Source organism: Lactuca virosa, chromosome 2, assembly GCF_052849685.1.
Source record: "Lactuca virosa cultivar CGN04683 chromosome 2, Lactuca_virosa_CGN04683_v6, whole genome shotgun sequence".
In the NCBI taxonomy this organism is placed as follows: Eukaryota; Viridiplantae; Streptophyta; class Magnoliopsida; order Asterales; family Asteraceae; genus Lactuca; species Lactuca virosa.
In genome coordinates this window covers 169,082,892-169,099,043 of record NC_136427.1, presented here as the reverse complement: position 1 = coordinate 169,099,043, position 16,152 = coordinate 169,082,892, and positions in this window count along the sequence as shown.

Below are 16,152 nucleotides of genomic sequence, written 5' to 3'. Positions count from 1 at the left end.
CCACTTCCTAACACCAAAAATCACACGTCTGCTCTCTCTCTCTCTCTCTCTCTCTCTCTCTCTCTCTCTCTCTCTCTCTCTCTCTCTCTCTCTCTCTCTCTCTCTCTCTCTCTCTCTCTCTCTCTTTCTCTCCTTTGAACACAGAAAGCTGGAAGCACATTTCCCCTGTCGAAGAACATAGCTCTGGATGCAATCCTCAAGTCGATGATAATAATCGCCTCTTTCTTGAGTCTCACGACTCAACTGACACTAGCATCGATCAAGGCCCTTGAGACCTCAAAATCAACCAACTCACCTAGGTCTGAACCATTCAAACCCAATCCCACATGGTCACTAAAGTCAAAACAATCACCAGACTCATCCTAAGCCTCAACAACAATAAGTAAAAGATCGAAAAATACAAAAACCTTTCCACGAGTCATGGTTATCCAACCATGCTATCTACCCTCAACCATTTCCTTAGAATCCTCGTAACTTCCCTTGATTTGAGTATGGATCTCGTGCTTCCAGTAGTACGGATGCAATACTACCTTCCACACCTATCCACACTCTCCGCAAGAATCATATTGAGTCCTCCAAGTCACCTACTCATAATAATACTCCTAATGCCCGCTAGACAACGTAGCTCCCATACTAAAGCACTTACTAGGCTCTCCTAGGATCCCCACCTCACCCTGCCATCAGCTCTTGAAAAACCCCTATTAATTTCAATAAACCACTTCATGAATACAACTATATGCAACAAAACTTAAATAATCTTTCGTCTAAAAGACCCAACTCTAAACGGTTAGACTCAAACGAGAGCTGCATAATAGGTTCGTATCAGTCATTCTAAAATTATTTAACATTTATAGCATGTAACTTAACATATTTATTTAATAGCTAAAACACATCAATATGGGTCCTACAAAGCACAAAGCAAGAAGCATTCGAGCAGTGAAACCAAATGGCAATAAGACACCACAAAAAAATCAAGCAGATCCTTACACGTAATTCCTGACCACTAGGACCAAGCATCTAAGACATACATATATCCTATATCTACTCTCTCAATAGTGAATAATCATTCCTAACGTCGACCTGCTATAAACTATACTCACTCATGAAACTTTCACCAACCCTGCAGCCACTCGTACATGCTAATCATACATAATGTTGGATCCCATAGACAGTCGAATACTTGATTATACCCTAATCCCTTCATCAGAAAAGTACATGAAATAAGGATAAATTAAACATTCTCAAGCTATAAAATCTTAGTTATATACAACTATGATGCATAGACTAAGAAATTAGAGGTAATTATGTTAATTTCATATAGTATACAAGGGATTCTCCTAGGCTATCAGGCATCACACATCAAACAATTCTATCATGCAATTACTGAGGATCCCTAGCCTTCAAACTAGCATGCAATTCTATCATAATCATCATAAGAAAATAACAATGTGGGTGTCTTAGGTTACACTTTCTTGCTCCGGATGATCATACACATCTCATATTTCTTTGGTTACCTTTGAAAAACAATTTGAAAACAATTTTGAAAACTTTTACAGATCCTTAATTTGAGTCTAGATTCATACGAATGCTTATCTAGTTCACTCAAACCAGGGCTATGATACCAAATTTCAACATCCCAAAAATCAAGGTAAATTTTTTATTTTTAAAATCCAACCAAATACTATAATTATTTATAAAACATAGTTCCCAAAAGTAATAATCAAGAATCAAAGTATCCCAAAATCAAATATCATAAAATCAGAAGGATGTGTATGATCACGCCTTTGCTTTCCCTCGATCATCTGAAGTACTTGAAACATACAACTTAAACTGTAAGAAAAATCTTAGTGAGTTCCCCCAAAATACCACACACAACCAATACAGATTACAACATGCATATATGAGCCTTCAACCTGACTAGACCGCTCTTTGGCCTTATGCCTGACTGGACCACCTTGCAGGCCTTCAGTCTATCCAGACCTCCCCGGGTATCTTGGCCTTCGACACAAAGCAGGACCGCCTCAACCCAAAACCATAACATGTCGACATATACAATAACAATCAATAACAAACAAAACAGGTGATTATACAAATCTACTAATCTAATGCAAACTCAGTGAATATACGTAATCATACAAATCTAGAAATCTAACACATACTCAGTATAACATCAATCCAATATACCAGGATACAAAATCCAATGGGCCAGCCTTGGTGCCTTCGACCCATAAGTATAGTGAGGAAAAGTCACCTCACAGTCTGAAATGATAGCAGAAAAGAAAGCTACTCCAAATGTCAACTCCGTAGACCACAAAGGTCCAGAAATGATCTAACCTTGTTGGTTTTGTGATTGAATCCTTCTTCCATAAACTTTGCTACCACCGTACTCTTCAAGATCCCACCTTCTAATGGAGAAATAAGCTCATAAATGATGCCATTTCTCAAAATAATGGAGAGGAGGATAAGGTTTCGAGTTAGAAGCTTAAGAGGGTGGAGGCTCATGATAGGAAGGACCCCCAAGGGCTTACAAACCTTAAATAGAGATAAAAACTATGAAATTAGGGTTTTAACAATGCGGCGGTACGCCCAACGTACCAAAAGTTATGCCCAACATAACACCGTAAAATCATGTCCCTTCAGCCTAGTACGCCAAGCGGACTACCCAGTGTATGTCCAACATACTTCTAGACTTCCTTTTCTAGATTAACTTCAAACAGCCGTAACTTCTTCATTTAACTCCGTTTTCGGTGTTCTTTATATCCACCGAAATGTATTGAAGAGCCCCACAATCCTATCTAATTACTTTTGACTCAACACATACCGAACTAAAACTCTTAATTTATGAAAGACGTCTGAAACATTGTTTTTCCCATTTTAACCTTTGACTCTAAAACACATACTAAGATTTTAGATCACATAACCAATATTATCCACATCCAATGGGTTCTAAACCCTATTTCTTGAAGCCTAAGGGCTTCACTTGATCCATTTATTGTCCAAAATCCTGAAATAAGAATTTCTCAAGACAGGATGTTACACTTCCCATGTAGTTCATATCTTTTGGCTATGTACCAATGTTATGAATGTTTACTTTCAAATGCAATGCATGTTCCTGTTCGGGTCAGAAATGGCATCGACCAATTCCTCGCACGATGGCCTGAAGTGTCGTAATCGAATGCCTGGTTCTGGAGGGCTGAATGTGCTATATGGGTAAGGTTGCGCCCTTTCTAACACCAATTGGTTTTAGATAAACCGGTAGCGCTGATGCTCAACAAGTTGTATCAGAGCCAGTGGCGAGGGTTCGATTCTCTTAGGGAGCAGTTTCTGAGGGGGGGGGGGATTGTTGGGGTCAGAAATGGCATTGACCAAGTCCTCGCACGATGGCCTGGAGTGCTGCAACCAAATGTCTGGTCCTGGAGGGTTGAATGCGCTATATGGGTAAGGTTGCGCCCTTTCTAACACCAATTGGTTTTAGATCAACTGGTAGCTTTGATGCTCAACAGTTCCCATATAAGGACACCCTGTTGATTGAATCCAAAAAAAATAAGCCTCCCAAGTCCCAATCCATGCAGAGCATGGGCCTCATCACTAGTTTTAAATATTATATATATATATATATATATATATATATATATATATATATATATATATATATATATATATATATATAGAGAGAGAGAGAGAGAGAGAGGGAGAGAGAGAGGGAGAGAGTGAGAGAGAGACAGATGTATAGATAGATAGATAGATAGATAAATATATAATATTTTATTTTAGTTAATAGATTAACAGTTAAATAATTATTGGTAAATATATATAAATTGAAATTTGATATATATGGGTATAATTAGTTTAAGATTAATTAACTAAAAGTTAATAATATGATTAAACCTTGTAATTTTAAATTGTTTAAAATGTACCCTACATATAATTATAATTGTTTATATATAGTATATGTACAACTAAAAATTTAATTACATTGTTAGTCGAATCAAGAGTAGGCCTCATTCATGAGATCATACTATAAGAGAGGTATAAGGAAACGACCTATAAAATCATTGTTGTGTAATGTCCCAATTTTACAATCATTTATTTTTTTCATTTTTAATTAAGTTAAAACACCATTTCCATAAAACCCAGGTTAAGAAAACATATTTGTTCCAAAATAAATATATTTGAAAATTAGAGAAATATAATAGATACGGAATCTCCAATGTTGCTGATGAGGGTGTACAATCATTCCTTTTCCTTCCCACAATCATGAATGGTACCTGAAAAAAGTTTAATTCACAAATATAAGCCAACACTTAGTGATTATCCCCAAAATACCAGACACCATAACAAACATACAATGCATGCATACAAGAGACTTCAGTCCGACTGGACCATATCGCAAGGCCTACAGTACACTTGTACCGCTCTCTTGGGCCTCCAGTCCACGAATGGACCCCCTCCCACGCCTACAACATAAAACTTGTCCGCATCTGGCCTACAGCACACCGTTGGCTTGCCTGGGTATCTTGGCCTACCGCACAAAGTCGGACCACCTCAACCCTCCACCATATATGTCAACATATAAATCAAACAGACAAAAAAACAAGAACATAAACACATGCAACATTCTACACTAGTCTACCTTTCTAATAACTCATTGTATAGCAGGCCTCATACAATACTCTACGTCACCACTAGCAGATCACTAATGAATGTATAGCTATATGTAATCAGAGGTGAGATAGACAGTCAAACAGGTGTCCCACTCTAGAGCCACAACCAAACATGGAACATGCAAGAAAGCCTAGATAATGAGTTCTTAGTCTATCCTACATAACTGCATACAACCCTTATTGCACTCAACTAGATGATCTTAGACATCATTGTACTCTAACCAATATATCACTACTCTTATATCCTAAAATACAAGGATATATACTATAACACATAATATAGTGAGGAAACTCAATTGAATCGAATCGAATTGCACGAAACAAAGATAGATCCTTAATCAATAACCTAAGTCTTTCAAGTTTGATCCCAAAGTAAAATTTCTGAAAAGTTAACGGTCGTCAACAAAATTCAATGGTCAAGCAAGTTAATGCTCACCACAATGTAGAGACCTCTTGACCACGTCGTGGTCATGTCAGGACAAAATAATTACATGAAGGACACCACCACATCATTGCAATCCCTTGGTAACATCGTGGTTACTTGCAGAATGCCACATTCTTCATTTAGAGCTTAATCCTTATAGATCTAAACACAAACTTTAGATTTCGTCCATTTTAATGACTTAATGAATAATGTTTCCAACTTTACCCATTAGGACCTCACCCCAAGTCAAGATCTAAAACCATAAGTCCATTAAGTCCTTAATATGATCAAACCTTGAACATGCAGATAAGGTACCCCAAACATGACTCTTTTTCTTATTCATCAGAAGCCTATTGACCTTAAAAGGCCATAACAAGCTCCGGAGTTCAACAAACTCCAAGACCATCCATGGAAGGGACCATAATCTTAAAAAATGAACTTAAACTTGCATCAAGAAGAAAAAAGGTCAAAATGTGAGATTTATACCTCCAATAAATCAGAAATCTAAAGAAGATGATTGCAACATCCTGTTTCAAGCCAATTCATATTCGGGACTGTGACCCGAATATATGTTCCAGAAGGCTTCAGGTCTTAGGAAATAAATGTTTAGACTCATTTGAGTGTGGTTAAGATAGCTTAGATGATCTGAGAGTTCGGTTTGTGTTTTTGGAGACCAAGGGTATATCGGTAAAGTGACAGTTCGGGCCTTTTATGGAATTAGAATTTTGTTCAGAAAGTTTTATGGCAAGGAGGAGTTGATAGAAAAGTAGAGCTCTTTGAGACCTTTCCGTGGATATAAAGAACGTCGAAAACGGAGTTGAAACGAAGAAATTATGGCCGTTTGAAGTTGGAGTGGTTCATGTGAGTGATTATTGACTTGTTATCCAAGCCCATTTAAGACTCACGACGTGAGCATGAAGTGCTCATGATGTGAGACGCACCTGATGCTCCAAAACCCTTATTTTCATGTATTTAAAGGTATGAGGTGATTAGGGTTGCTTCTCCTCATCCTTTTTCACCTCCAAGACCTCTAGAAACGCTAATCTCAGCCCCCATTGAAGTCCTTGGTCATTCTTGGTGTTATTCATGAGTTTTCGGGGTCTTTGAAGCTCATCGAGGAAGAATAAGATCATTGTGGTGCATTTTTTGGCATCTTGGCTTCATCATCAGCTAGTTGTGGAGCTTTTGGACCTTTGTAAGTCCTCAAGCTCATGACTTTCCTTTCCTTGCTTGCTAGATCTAAGTTTCCATGAAATTTATGGCTTGTAATATTTGCTAGCATGCATGAGATCCATAAAGTTGGCAACTTTATGGATCATGATGGTATCTTAAGTCTTATAAGTCTTAGATCTGGATTTTGGTCATGGTTTTGGACTCCAACTTTGAGTCTTGGACCTTTTTCCTTCATCTTGACCTAAGTAGGTGTTTAAGTCATGTATTAGACATATATGATTGAAAAGCTTCGATTTTTATGGTCCTTGGGGTCAAGGAAGACCCTGTAGACTGTCCCATGTTAAAGCTTAATGGATTAGGAGCTTAATGCTCATTTTTGGTCAGATCTGGACTCACGACGTGAGGAATGAAGCTTCACGATGTGAGAGCGTGTTCGAGGAAGTTTCTAGGCCAAAGTCACGACCTCACGACGTAAGCATAAGGTGCTCACGAAGTGAGCATCACCTGTGCAAGTTTTGGGCTCTTTGATGTTTGGGTAATTTGGTCTTGGACTTATCCTTTGGTTTGGGCTCAAAATGGACTATGGATTTTAGAGTAATGGACTTCTGGTTGGGCTTGCCTTGCTGGGCTTGACCTAATGGGCCTTGGATGGTGAATTTGGCCTTAATGGGCCTAATTTTGTTAGGCCTTGAGTGGATCCAATGGGCTTGGACTTTTGGGCTATCGGAAAATCATTGGACCAGAAATTGTTGGGCTTTAGGGTAAGGCCCATATGGGGTTGGGCCCAATTTGGAATATTGGGCCATGAATGGGCTTTTATGGATTTTGGAGTTTTGGGCTTGGGCCTTAGTTATGTATCTTGTTGGACTAGGGGTAAAATGGTCATTTTACCCCAAGTATGGATTATGGCTCATGGTTTGGGATCCAATTGCTAATTGGGTGATATTTTGGTATTGATAGCTCGAGGAGTTTCCAGGACATCAGCTAAGGATTTCTTGTAGCGGACTTCAGCAGTGTGAGGTGAGTTACCATCCCGGTAGCAGTGGCTCGAAGGCACCAATGCCAGCCCACTAGTAGTTGTTTATAGTAGAGATGATTGTCTTTGTGATAATTGTCTGGTATGCCACTATCTATTGTGATTATGTGCATATGTGTTATGATATTATGAGGTAGTGGTAGGGGTGAAATATGCCTAGTTTCCGGTTGAAATAGACGGAAGGGGAGGCCAGCACCCAAATATGCTCGGCAGTATCCGATTGAAATAGACTGAAGGGGAGACCAGCACCCAGATATGCTTGGCAGTATCCGGTTGAAATAGACCGAGGGGGAGGCCAGCTCCCAGATATGCTCCGACAATATCTGGTTGAATAGACCGAAGGGGAGGCCAACACCCAGATATTCTTGGCAAAGTATTTGTTGTTTGGTATGTGGTATGATGGGGGAACCCATTAAGCTTTTTGCTTATGGTTTTCAGTTTTGGTTACATGTACTTCTTCTTTAAAAGGAACGGAGCCGGCATGATCGCAGCGCATCATACTATGATTTTCCGCACATGAGATATTTGGGAGTTGTACTCTGATGTTATTTTGTTATGACATGTTTTGGATATTGATTTTGATTATGACACTATTGATGTTTTTAGACTATTGGCTTTTATAATTATGTAATTAAAAATGAATTTTTTGGTCACAGATTTTGGGATATTACAAGTTGGTATCAGAGCTCTGGTTTGAGGGATTCGGACACACCTTCGAGTGTGTCTGGAATCGGTGCGAACGTTCGCAGTAGTTCGTAGTCCACTGTTCATTCGCAGTTTACTTTGACAGTGTGAGTCGGTGCGAACACTCGCAGTAGTTCGCGGTCAACTGTTCATCGGTGGTTCAGATTTTCGAATATCCTTTTGTACTTTATGTATATTATTTCCTATCCTTGTGTTGTCTTTAAATCTTTTTTGTTTTTATTTCTTTTCAGAAAAACTCAAAATACAAAAATATTTTTTTTGTGTTTATTTTTATTTCTTTTATTTTCACAAATCTCAAAAACACCAAAAATATCTTCAGAAGATCTTGGAGGCACAGATTAGTATCATATCTCAATTCATGTGATATGGCTGGTATAAAATTCTTTATCTATGTATTAACTAAGTGTCCCTAGAAACATGTTGTTGTATGTTGTCCAAAGCCTCGATTGAATCGATGTGAAGCCTTAATGAATTACCATTCGTTTCTTCCCAACCAGGCTGTTAAATTCACATTAGTCATGAGCTACCTTACTCTTCTCACTTTGACTTAAGAGTTGTCTGCTTAGTCACTTTCGTATAGCAGAGGTACATTCGCTTCTCTGGAACCACCTTCACACTTCTCCATTGCCTTCGTATTCGTAAATGTAACCCTTGAGACTCTCAGTTATACCACTGAGGTTTGTGGTTACATAACATATGTGTTAATGATCTTAGCTTCGTTCACCATGAACTGAGTGAAACCCAAAATCCATCACACTTAACTGAATTAACAGTGAATAATTATATGTTCTAGATTTTCACCATGGAATTAATGAAAGCCACTTTCATGGTCAGTACCAAGGAATCTCTTTTTCTTTTGCGAGATCTTTATGAAGTGTTCTGGTTCCAAGTCACTTCTACCCATAAGATCCATTTTTATTTTTTTTGAGATTTCAAAGTTTTATCTAGTCACTAAAATAATTCCAAACCTACTCGTTCAAATGACTACACTGGTCACATGAGTACTTCATTCAACATTCGTACTTATATCAAGTTTGTTGTTTGGTTGGAGATTTAGCCACCCGTTAAGCCTATTTAAAAGATGCCTTTCAATTTTTCTTATCAAACACTTGATCGTATTTCAACGGGAAACCACACAGACACTTCCTAGTCTCTCTTGACTGTGAAGGAAGATATCTTTTCCCGGGATCCACAGTTTTGTGTCTTCATTGAGACATCACAAAATCCCACATAAAAGTGTTGTTTTATTTCTTTATCTTTAACACTCTTGCACAAAGATCTTAGTGATTTTCAAAAAGTCTGGTTCGTGGTACTTATGTTTGTTTCAAGTTCGTAGTTCAATCAATGAAGTTCACTTCCAAGCAAGACAAATGAAATCCTCTCAACTGCGAAAGGGCAAAGCTAACGCGACAATAAGAATTAAAATGGGCGTGTGAAGATTTGAATCGACAACTACTTTATCGCCGCATGACGTATAAGACTGACATCTACAGTTGTCAAGTCGCGTTTTTTCAGGCGACGTTCCAGTAACCGATGCATTCTCTATCCGGATTTCTCTCACAAATCAAATGGTATAAAAGGATTTTGACGACTCATTATTCATTACCACTCACAAAATCCTCTCAAAATCTCCAGCGATCAAAGCACTACTGTTCATCTTCTTCTTCCTCAAAGCTTCATCAATGGTGGGCTCATCTGAAAACATCTCTGCTCAAGATCAAACAACACATTCTTCTCTTCTGGCTGTTAAACAACATTAAAACCTAATGATCGATATCGACCCAGTTAAGTACAACAGCTTCATGCTACCCATGATTGAATGCCTCAAGTATTCTCCTCTCATAATCGCACTGTCAAGAATGGAGAATGTTCCTCTCTCAATCCTGTCTAAGGCTTACTCATCAGCAAACTACATTAAGGAAGAACAAAGGATCACGTTTGAAATCCACAATCGCAAGACTTTAATCACCAAATCTCGATTATGTCCTCTCCTACAGCTTCCTCAATCTGATGACATGATCAACCCTGAGTCGGTGACAAGTGTTGCTCTTCTCGAAATGTTCTATCAAATGGGTTATAAAGAAACCCTAACCACCTTCTCAATGTTTAGGAAATCCAATCTACCTCCTCAGTGTAATGGACTCTTCACCTTACTGTTTAAGGGTTTCTCTGAAAGGGTGACTGGATCGGATTGTGCAAGCAAGCTATTTATGGCCATTCTCTACGGTCTCTACACAGGTTCGAACATAGACTACGACCCTGTTCTTTGGGCACAAGTAGTTCAGAGCACACTCTCCACCACACATCACAGTGAAATCTCCTATGCATGTTTTTGGACTCTCATTGTCCATCTCTCCCAGTGATGCAAAACATGTTGATGGCTTCAATCTCTACCTTTCACACTATTGGGATTATCGTTTTAGATTCTTCCAAGTTTTCCTTCATTGGTTCAAGGCCAGAAGCAATGTTTAGAGATGTGCCACCTTCTAGCTAAATCTTGGAGGGATACAGGAAATTGACTCCATCTGGGCCTCGTGAATTAACTGATGAAATGCAAGCTATCATTGCTGAGGATGATAAACCCAAAAAGGGGGAACAAAAAGGTTCCAAGAAGGGAGAAAAGAAATCCACTGACAAGGAAGGGCCATTTGTAACTACGAAACCTTCTTCCAAAAAAAAGGCACCAATGACAACTTTTGCTACTGCTCCCAAAATGCGAAAGCATCCGGCTCACAAGCGAAAGACTCCCACACCTAGTGAAAGCGAAGATTCGGGGTCTTATACTCTGTCATACATTTGCATCGAGGAGGATAATCCCGTTTGCAACGACGAAATTCACAACGAGGATGTTCGCAACGAGGATTACAACATTCACAACGAAGAACAGACATCAAATCCTGAGGTAACTCAAAATCTTAACGATTATGTTCCTTATCCTCCTCCTTCGCCTAAAACCACTTCTACTCCAATCACTATTGCACCATGCCCTCCACCACTTTCTTCACAGCAACAAATCAGCATTCCTCTTTCTACCCCACTATTTACTGATTCCACAATCCCATCTTCTACCTCTACCGAACCTCCTGTTTCGGTCAACGTATCTGATACGAGGGCTAAAAATCCAGGTTTCTCAACTCATGTTTCACCTCCCATCTCCCCTCTTAACCAAGATGACCCTGCTATGATCTTTGGTGATGATGAAGACGAAGATCTTGGAGATTCACTTATATTCCTTTCCAAATTCGGACTAAGAATGAAGATGAGGTATTTGTTACGAAAGGGCAACTTCAGTCCCTTCATGAAAAGATTGACCAATTGATTCTTGTTGGGTATTAGATGTTGCGCCATTGGGCCTTTTTAGTTAGTCTTTTGTATTATCAAGTTGGGCCTGTCCACTTGTTAATAATTCTAGGGTTAAAGTATTTGAGGTGCATGCATGCATCGTATTTTAGTTAATTCTTATCTTTTACTTTGTAATCCTAATCACGCCTCTATAGTAGCAATTCTTCATAAAGTTCTTCTGAGGCGTGACGATTAATCATTCGACTTTCTTGAATCATTATTGTTTTCATTGTTTATCTGTTCTTGAATCTAATCGATCATTGTGGATTTTAATCCTAACAATTGATATGAGAGTAGGAGACTGTGTAATCTATACGTATCGCTTCTGTTCACAGAGTTTCAGGGTTTCCGTTAATAAAGGATCTAGTTCAGTCGTCTTCATTGTCACATTGACGGCTTGAAGTGATATTGGTATTACCCTACAAACAATATCAATTTACACGTCTGATTCTTCATAGGTACCAAAGAATATATCATCATGCAGCACGACGATTCCAACATCAACTCTATAAATATCTCAAACAGTATTGGATCACCAACAAGGATCCTGATTCTCTTTCCTCATGAATATGAATTTTGGGCACTCCACTTTGAAGATTATGTTCGCGGTTCAGAAGACAATGGCTATTTGATATGGGAAGCCATTACTATAGGTCTATTTGTTCACACTGAAACCAAAAGGACCATCACAACTAAAAAGGAATACAACCAACTGCTTCTTGACGTAAAAGATGTTCCTCAAGGCGAGAGAGATAAACTGATCAGCAACGTCAAAGCAATGAGGACCATTAGATTTCCTTTGCAGGTCGATAATTTTCGTCTAGTTAGTTCGTGTGTCATTGCGAAAGCCATCTGGGATAGGCTCAAACAACTTTACTCCACTGATGCAGATCTTTAGCATTTTACACAAACTATTCTACTTTCGGAGTTTGGTGCTTTCACGTAAAAGCCTGAAGAAAATCTGAGCCAGACGTTCAATCGCTACAATCATCTTCTTAGCAAGATGATGAAGCATGGTATTGGACGCGAGTTGATCGAGCAAAAGGTTACTTTCATGAATGGGCTTAGATCTGAATGGATGGTAGTGGTTTCTACCGTCAAAGCGCACGAGCAATTCAAAAGTTATACTTTAGCTAAGCTTGTTGGGATTCTCAAGGCACATGAAAGTGAAGTGTCGAATGAAGCAAAAGTTGTTTCTGGAATGGGGTCTCTAGTTATTGTTGCGAAGGTCAAAACTGTTGCAGAGGAAGATTCTGAGTTAGATCATTATGAATGTGATCTTACAAACAAGCAGTACGCTTTAATGGTCTCAAATCCCAAAAGGTTCGCAAGGAAGAAATTCTCATTAAACAATAATCGAAACTGGCAGGGTAGCTACAGCTCAGAAGGGGCGAAAGAGGGGAACAAAAGCAGTTCTCAGAAGGAGGAAGATAAGAAGGAGAAAAAGAGCATGGGAGACTCTGGCTATGACTACAACTATTTTCATGGAAAAAATCATCTAGCCAAGGATTGCATGCTAAGAAGGCTAAATGAGAAGAGAGAAGGAGAAGATGATGAGTCCTACCACATGCGAAAGCTGGAGGAGATCAAAAAGAAAAAGACTACTGATAAATCTATGCCTGCCTTGATTGTGCAGGAAAATGTGGCTGAGAATGAATTTAGAGGAGTTGAAGTATGGTAAACCGACTCGGAGGACGATAAGGTTCGCAAGCCCACACATGGCAGGGCGTTCGTTGCAAAAGAGGAAAGTTCAAGGTTTGTAGGAAGGTGTTTGATGGTGACTAGTGATATGTCACAGAAGCAGGAGAATGCTACTAGGAGTGAAAGAAAGGATGATAGATGTTTCGCTGCGAAACCGGTTGGTGAACAAATCAATGACTGCGAACAGCTGATCAACAAGGTAAATCTTATTCTTGAATCTCTAAATATTCCTGTGTCTAGATATGAGAATGAATTAAATGACCTAAAATTCACATTTTCAAGCATCAGTGATAGTTTAAAATGAACACGTTTAACAAACTCTAAACTAACTGATCAAATCAGCAGGGTTTTGTCGAAAAGCGATGAGAGGCGAATGTGGATTGAGAAGATCGAGTCGGATGTGTCTAAGTCTAGGGATCAGTTAATTTATTTGCAACGAGACAATTTGATGCTTTTAAAACAACGTAACATTTTCTATTTAATTGCTAAAAGGATTTATTTTAACATTACTCAGTTGCATCTTGATTGTGGAATTGTTGAGAAAATTCAGAAGATGATCTTACCATTTCTTGAATTAAAGGAAGATGAGATAGACGCTGACTGTTACAAATGCGAATCCATAGTTTCGTCAGACGAAACTTCTAATGCATACAGGGTTGGACTGGAACGAATTGAATCATACATTAAGTCCAAAGACCACAAAAACAAGATAAAGCAGCTTTTGGATGAAAATGATAAAAAGTAGATCAAATCTGATACAATACAGAAATTCAATTCATTGAGTACCAAATTGAGTTCAGAAAACAAAATAAATGTTGAAAGCACATCTGAATTCAATGAGGACAGTGATATGAGCGAAATTTCTGTAGAGGATGAGGTGGATTGCTTAGAATTTGTCAAAAACGATCCTGAATCTGCTAAAGATTGAATTTCTAAAAATTTGGTTGAGTTCGCTCGTATTTCCCAAAATAAACAAAAAACATTAAAAGTGAAAGCAACCATTTTTCCCAAAGTTTAAACTACTCCTAATCAAGTATTTGCCACTCAAAGACTGAACAAATCTCAAACTACTGAACTAACATCCATCGTCAACGAAGACAACAAAGAAGGTTGCGATGATCACTTTTGGTCAGGTCCAATAGATAATGCAGACGAAACGAAGGGTTTGTCTGAAAGAACCTCATGGAGAGTGAAAGGGAGACATGTGGCAGAACCACTAAACAATCGCTCCAGCTATGAGCAACTTGCAGAGCAAAAACGACAAAGAAATTGGAGATATCAGAGAAATATCAATGAAAGGAAGCAATTTTGGCAATCTCAAAGTTCCAACTATGTTCGCAAAGAAAGAACTTCCAATCAGAATGTGAAAGCTCGTTCGCATGCCAATCCTGGTCAATGTTCGCACTGTCATTCTTTTAATCCACAAAAACCATCTAGGAACTTTGCTCCAAAACCCTCTTTTTCAAAGAAGCCTAATGAAAACCAAAATCTCATCATTCTCAACCCATGAAGGCCTCGCTCAAAGATGTCAAGGGAAAGGGAAAGTTAGTCATGGATTTTGATGCTCAAACCAAGAAATCCACCTCTAACCCAAAGAAAGTTGAGAAAGAATTCGTCAAGAATCAAATAAAAAATAAACGATAGAAATCTGATTCAAAAGAAACGAAAATAAAAAGGGATAAAGTAAAAGTTTTCACCATAACTAAGAAAGATAAAACCACCTTTGTTAAACGAACTTATATGGTTGATATTGAATTACTTTTCCCTGTTCTGTTAAACGCTCACAAGGACCCAAGAAACTTTGGGTTCCTAAATTTGCTTAATTTTTGCAGGTTATATGTGACGAGCAGTTTGACAAAGAATGGTACATTGACAGTGGCTGCTCACGTCACATGACAGGGAGGAAGGAGGAGTTGCGAGAGTTTCGATCTCTCAAAGATGGTGGAAATGTAAAATAAGGAAATAATTCGTTTGGAAAGATCAAAGGCTATGGGATGATAACGAACGAAGATTTTTCAATTCGTAAAGTGGCGTATGTGGAAGGATTACAACACAACCTAATTAGTGTTTCGCAATTGGTTGTAGGGATTGGTTTGAAAGTATCCTTTGATGATGAAGGATCTGATATAATTGAAAAGAAAACGAAATCAGTTCTCTTAAAGTTGGAGCGAAAGGGAGAAATGTATCCTTTGAATCTGAACCCAATACGATAGAAGCCTGCCATATGCTTGCTTACGAAATCTCACTCTGATGATAGTTGGCTATGGCATATAAGACTTTCGCACCTCAACTTCAAAGACATCAACAAGCTTGTGCCTGGTGATCATGTGCGAGGGCTTCCTCTATTGAAATATGATAAGGATCATTTATGTGCAGCTTGTGAAATGGGGAAGCAAAGAAGGAAAAGTCATCCTACGATAGTAAATACGAAAGTCATTGAACCATTGGAACTTCTACATATCGACCTTTGTGGACCTTCTGCAATAGAAAGTGTCGGTGGTAGTAAGTACATTCTCCTTATAGTTGATGAGTTTTCACGTTTCACTTGGGTGTTGTTTCTTAAATAGAAATCAGAAGCTACTCCCAAACTCAAAGACTTTATAAAGAAAAGTGAGCTTCAATTGCGAAAGCTGGTTCGCAACGTTTGCAACGATAATGGGCTAGAATTCAAACACCAAGCGTTTGAAGAATTTCTTGCTGAAAAGGGAGTCTCACACAATTTCTCTACTCCCTACACTCCACAACAGAACGGTGTAGTTGATAGACAAAACCGCTTTTTGTGCGAAGCTGAACGAACCATGCTCACATTCGCTTGTCTGCCTTTATACTTCAGGGCGGATGCAATTGCGACTGCTTGCTACACTCAAAATAGATCAATTTTGAATAAACGATTTTCTGTTACTCCCTATGAAATCCTAATCAATCGCAAACCTAATGTTAAGTTTTTCCATGTATTTGGTTCCATGTGTTTCATCTTCAATTCCAAGGAACAACGAAACAAATTCGATGTGAAAGATGGCGAGGGTATTTTTCTGGGATATTCGCTGACCTCCAAGGCATATAGGGTTCTCAACAAATGTTCAAAAAAGATGGAAGAAACGTACTAT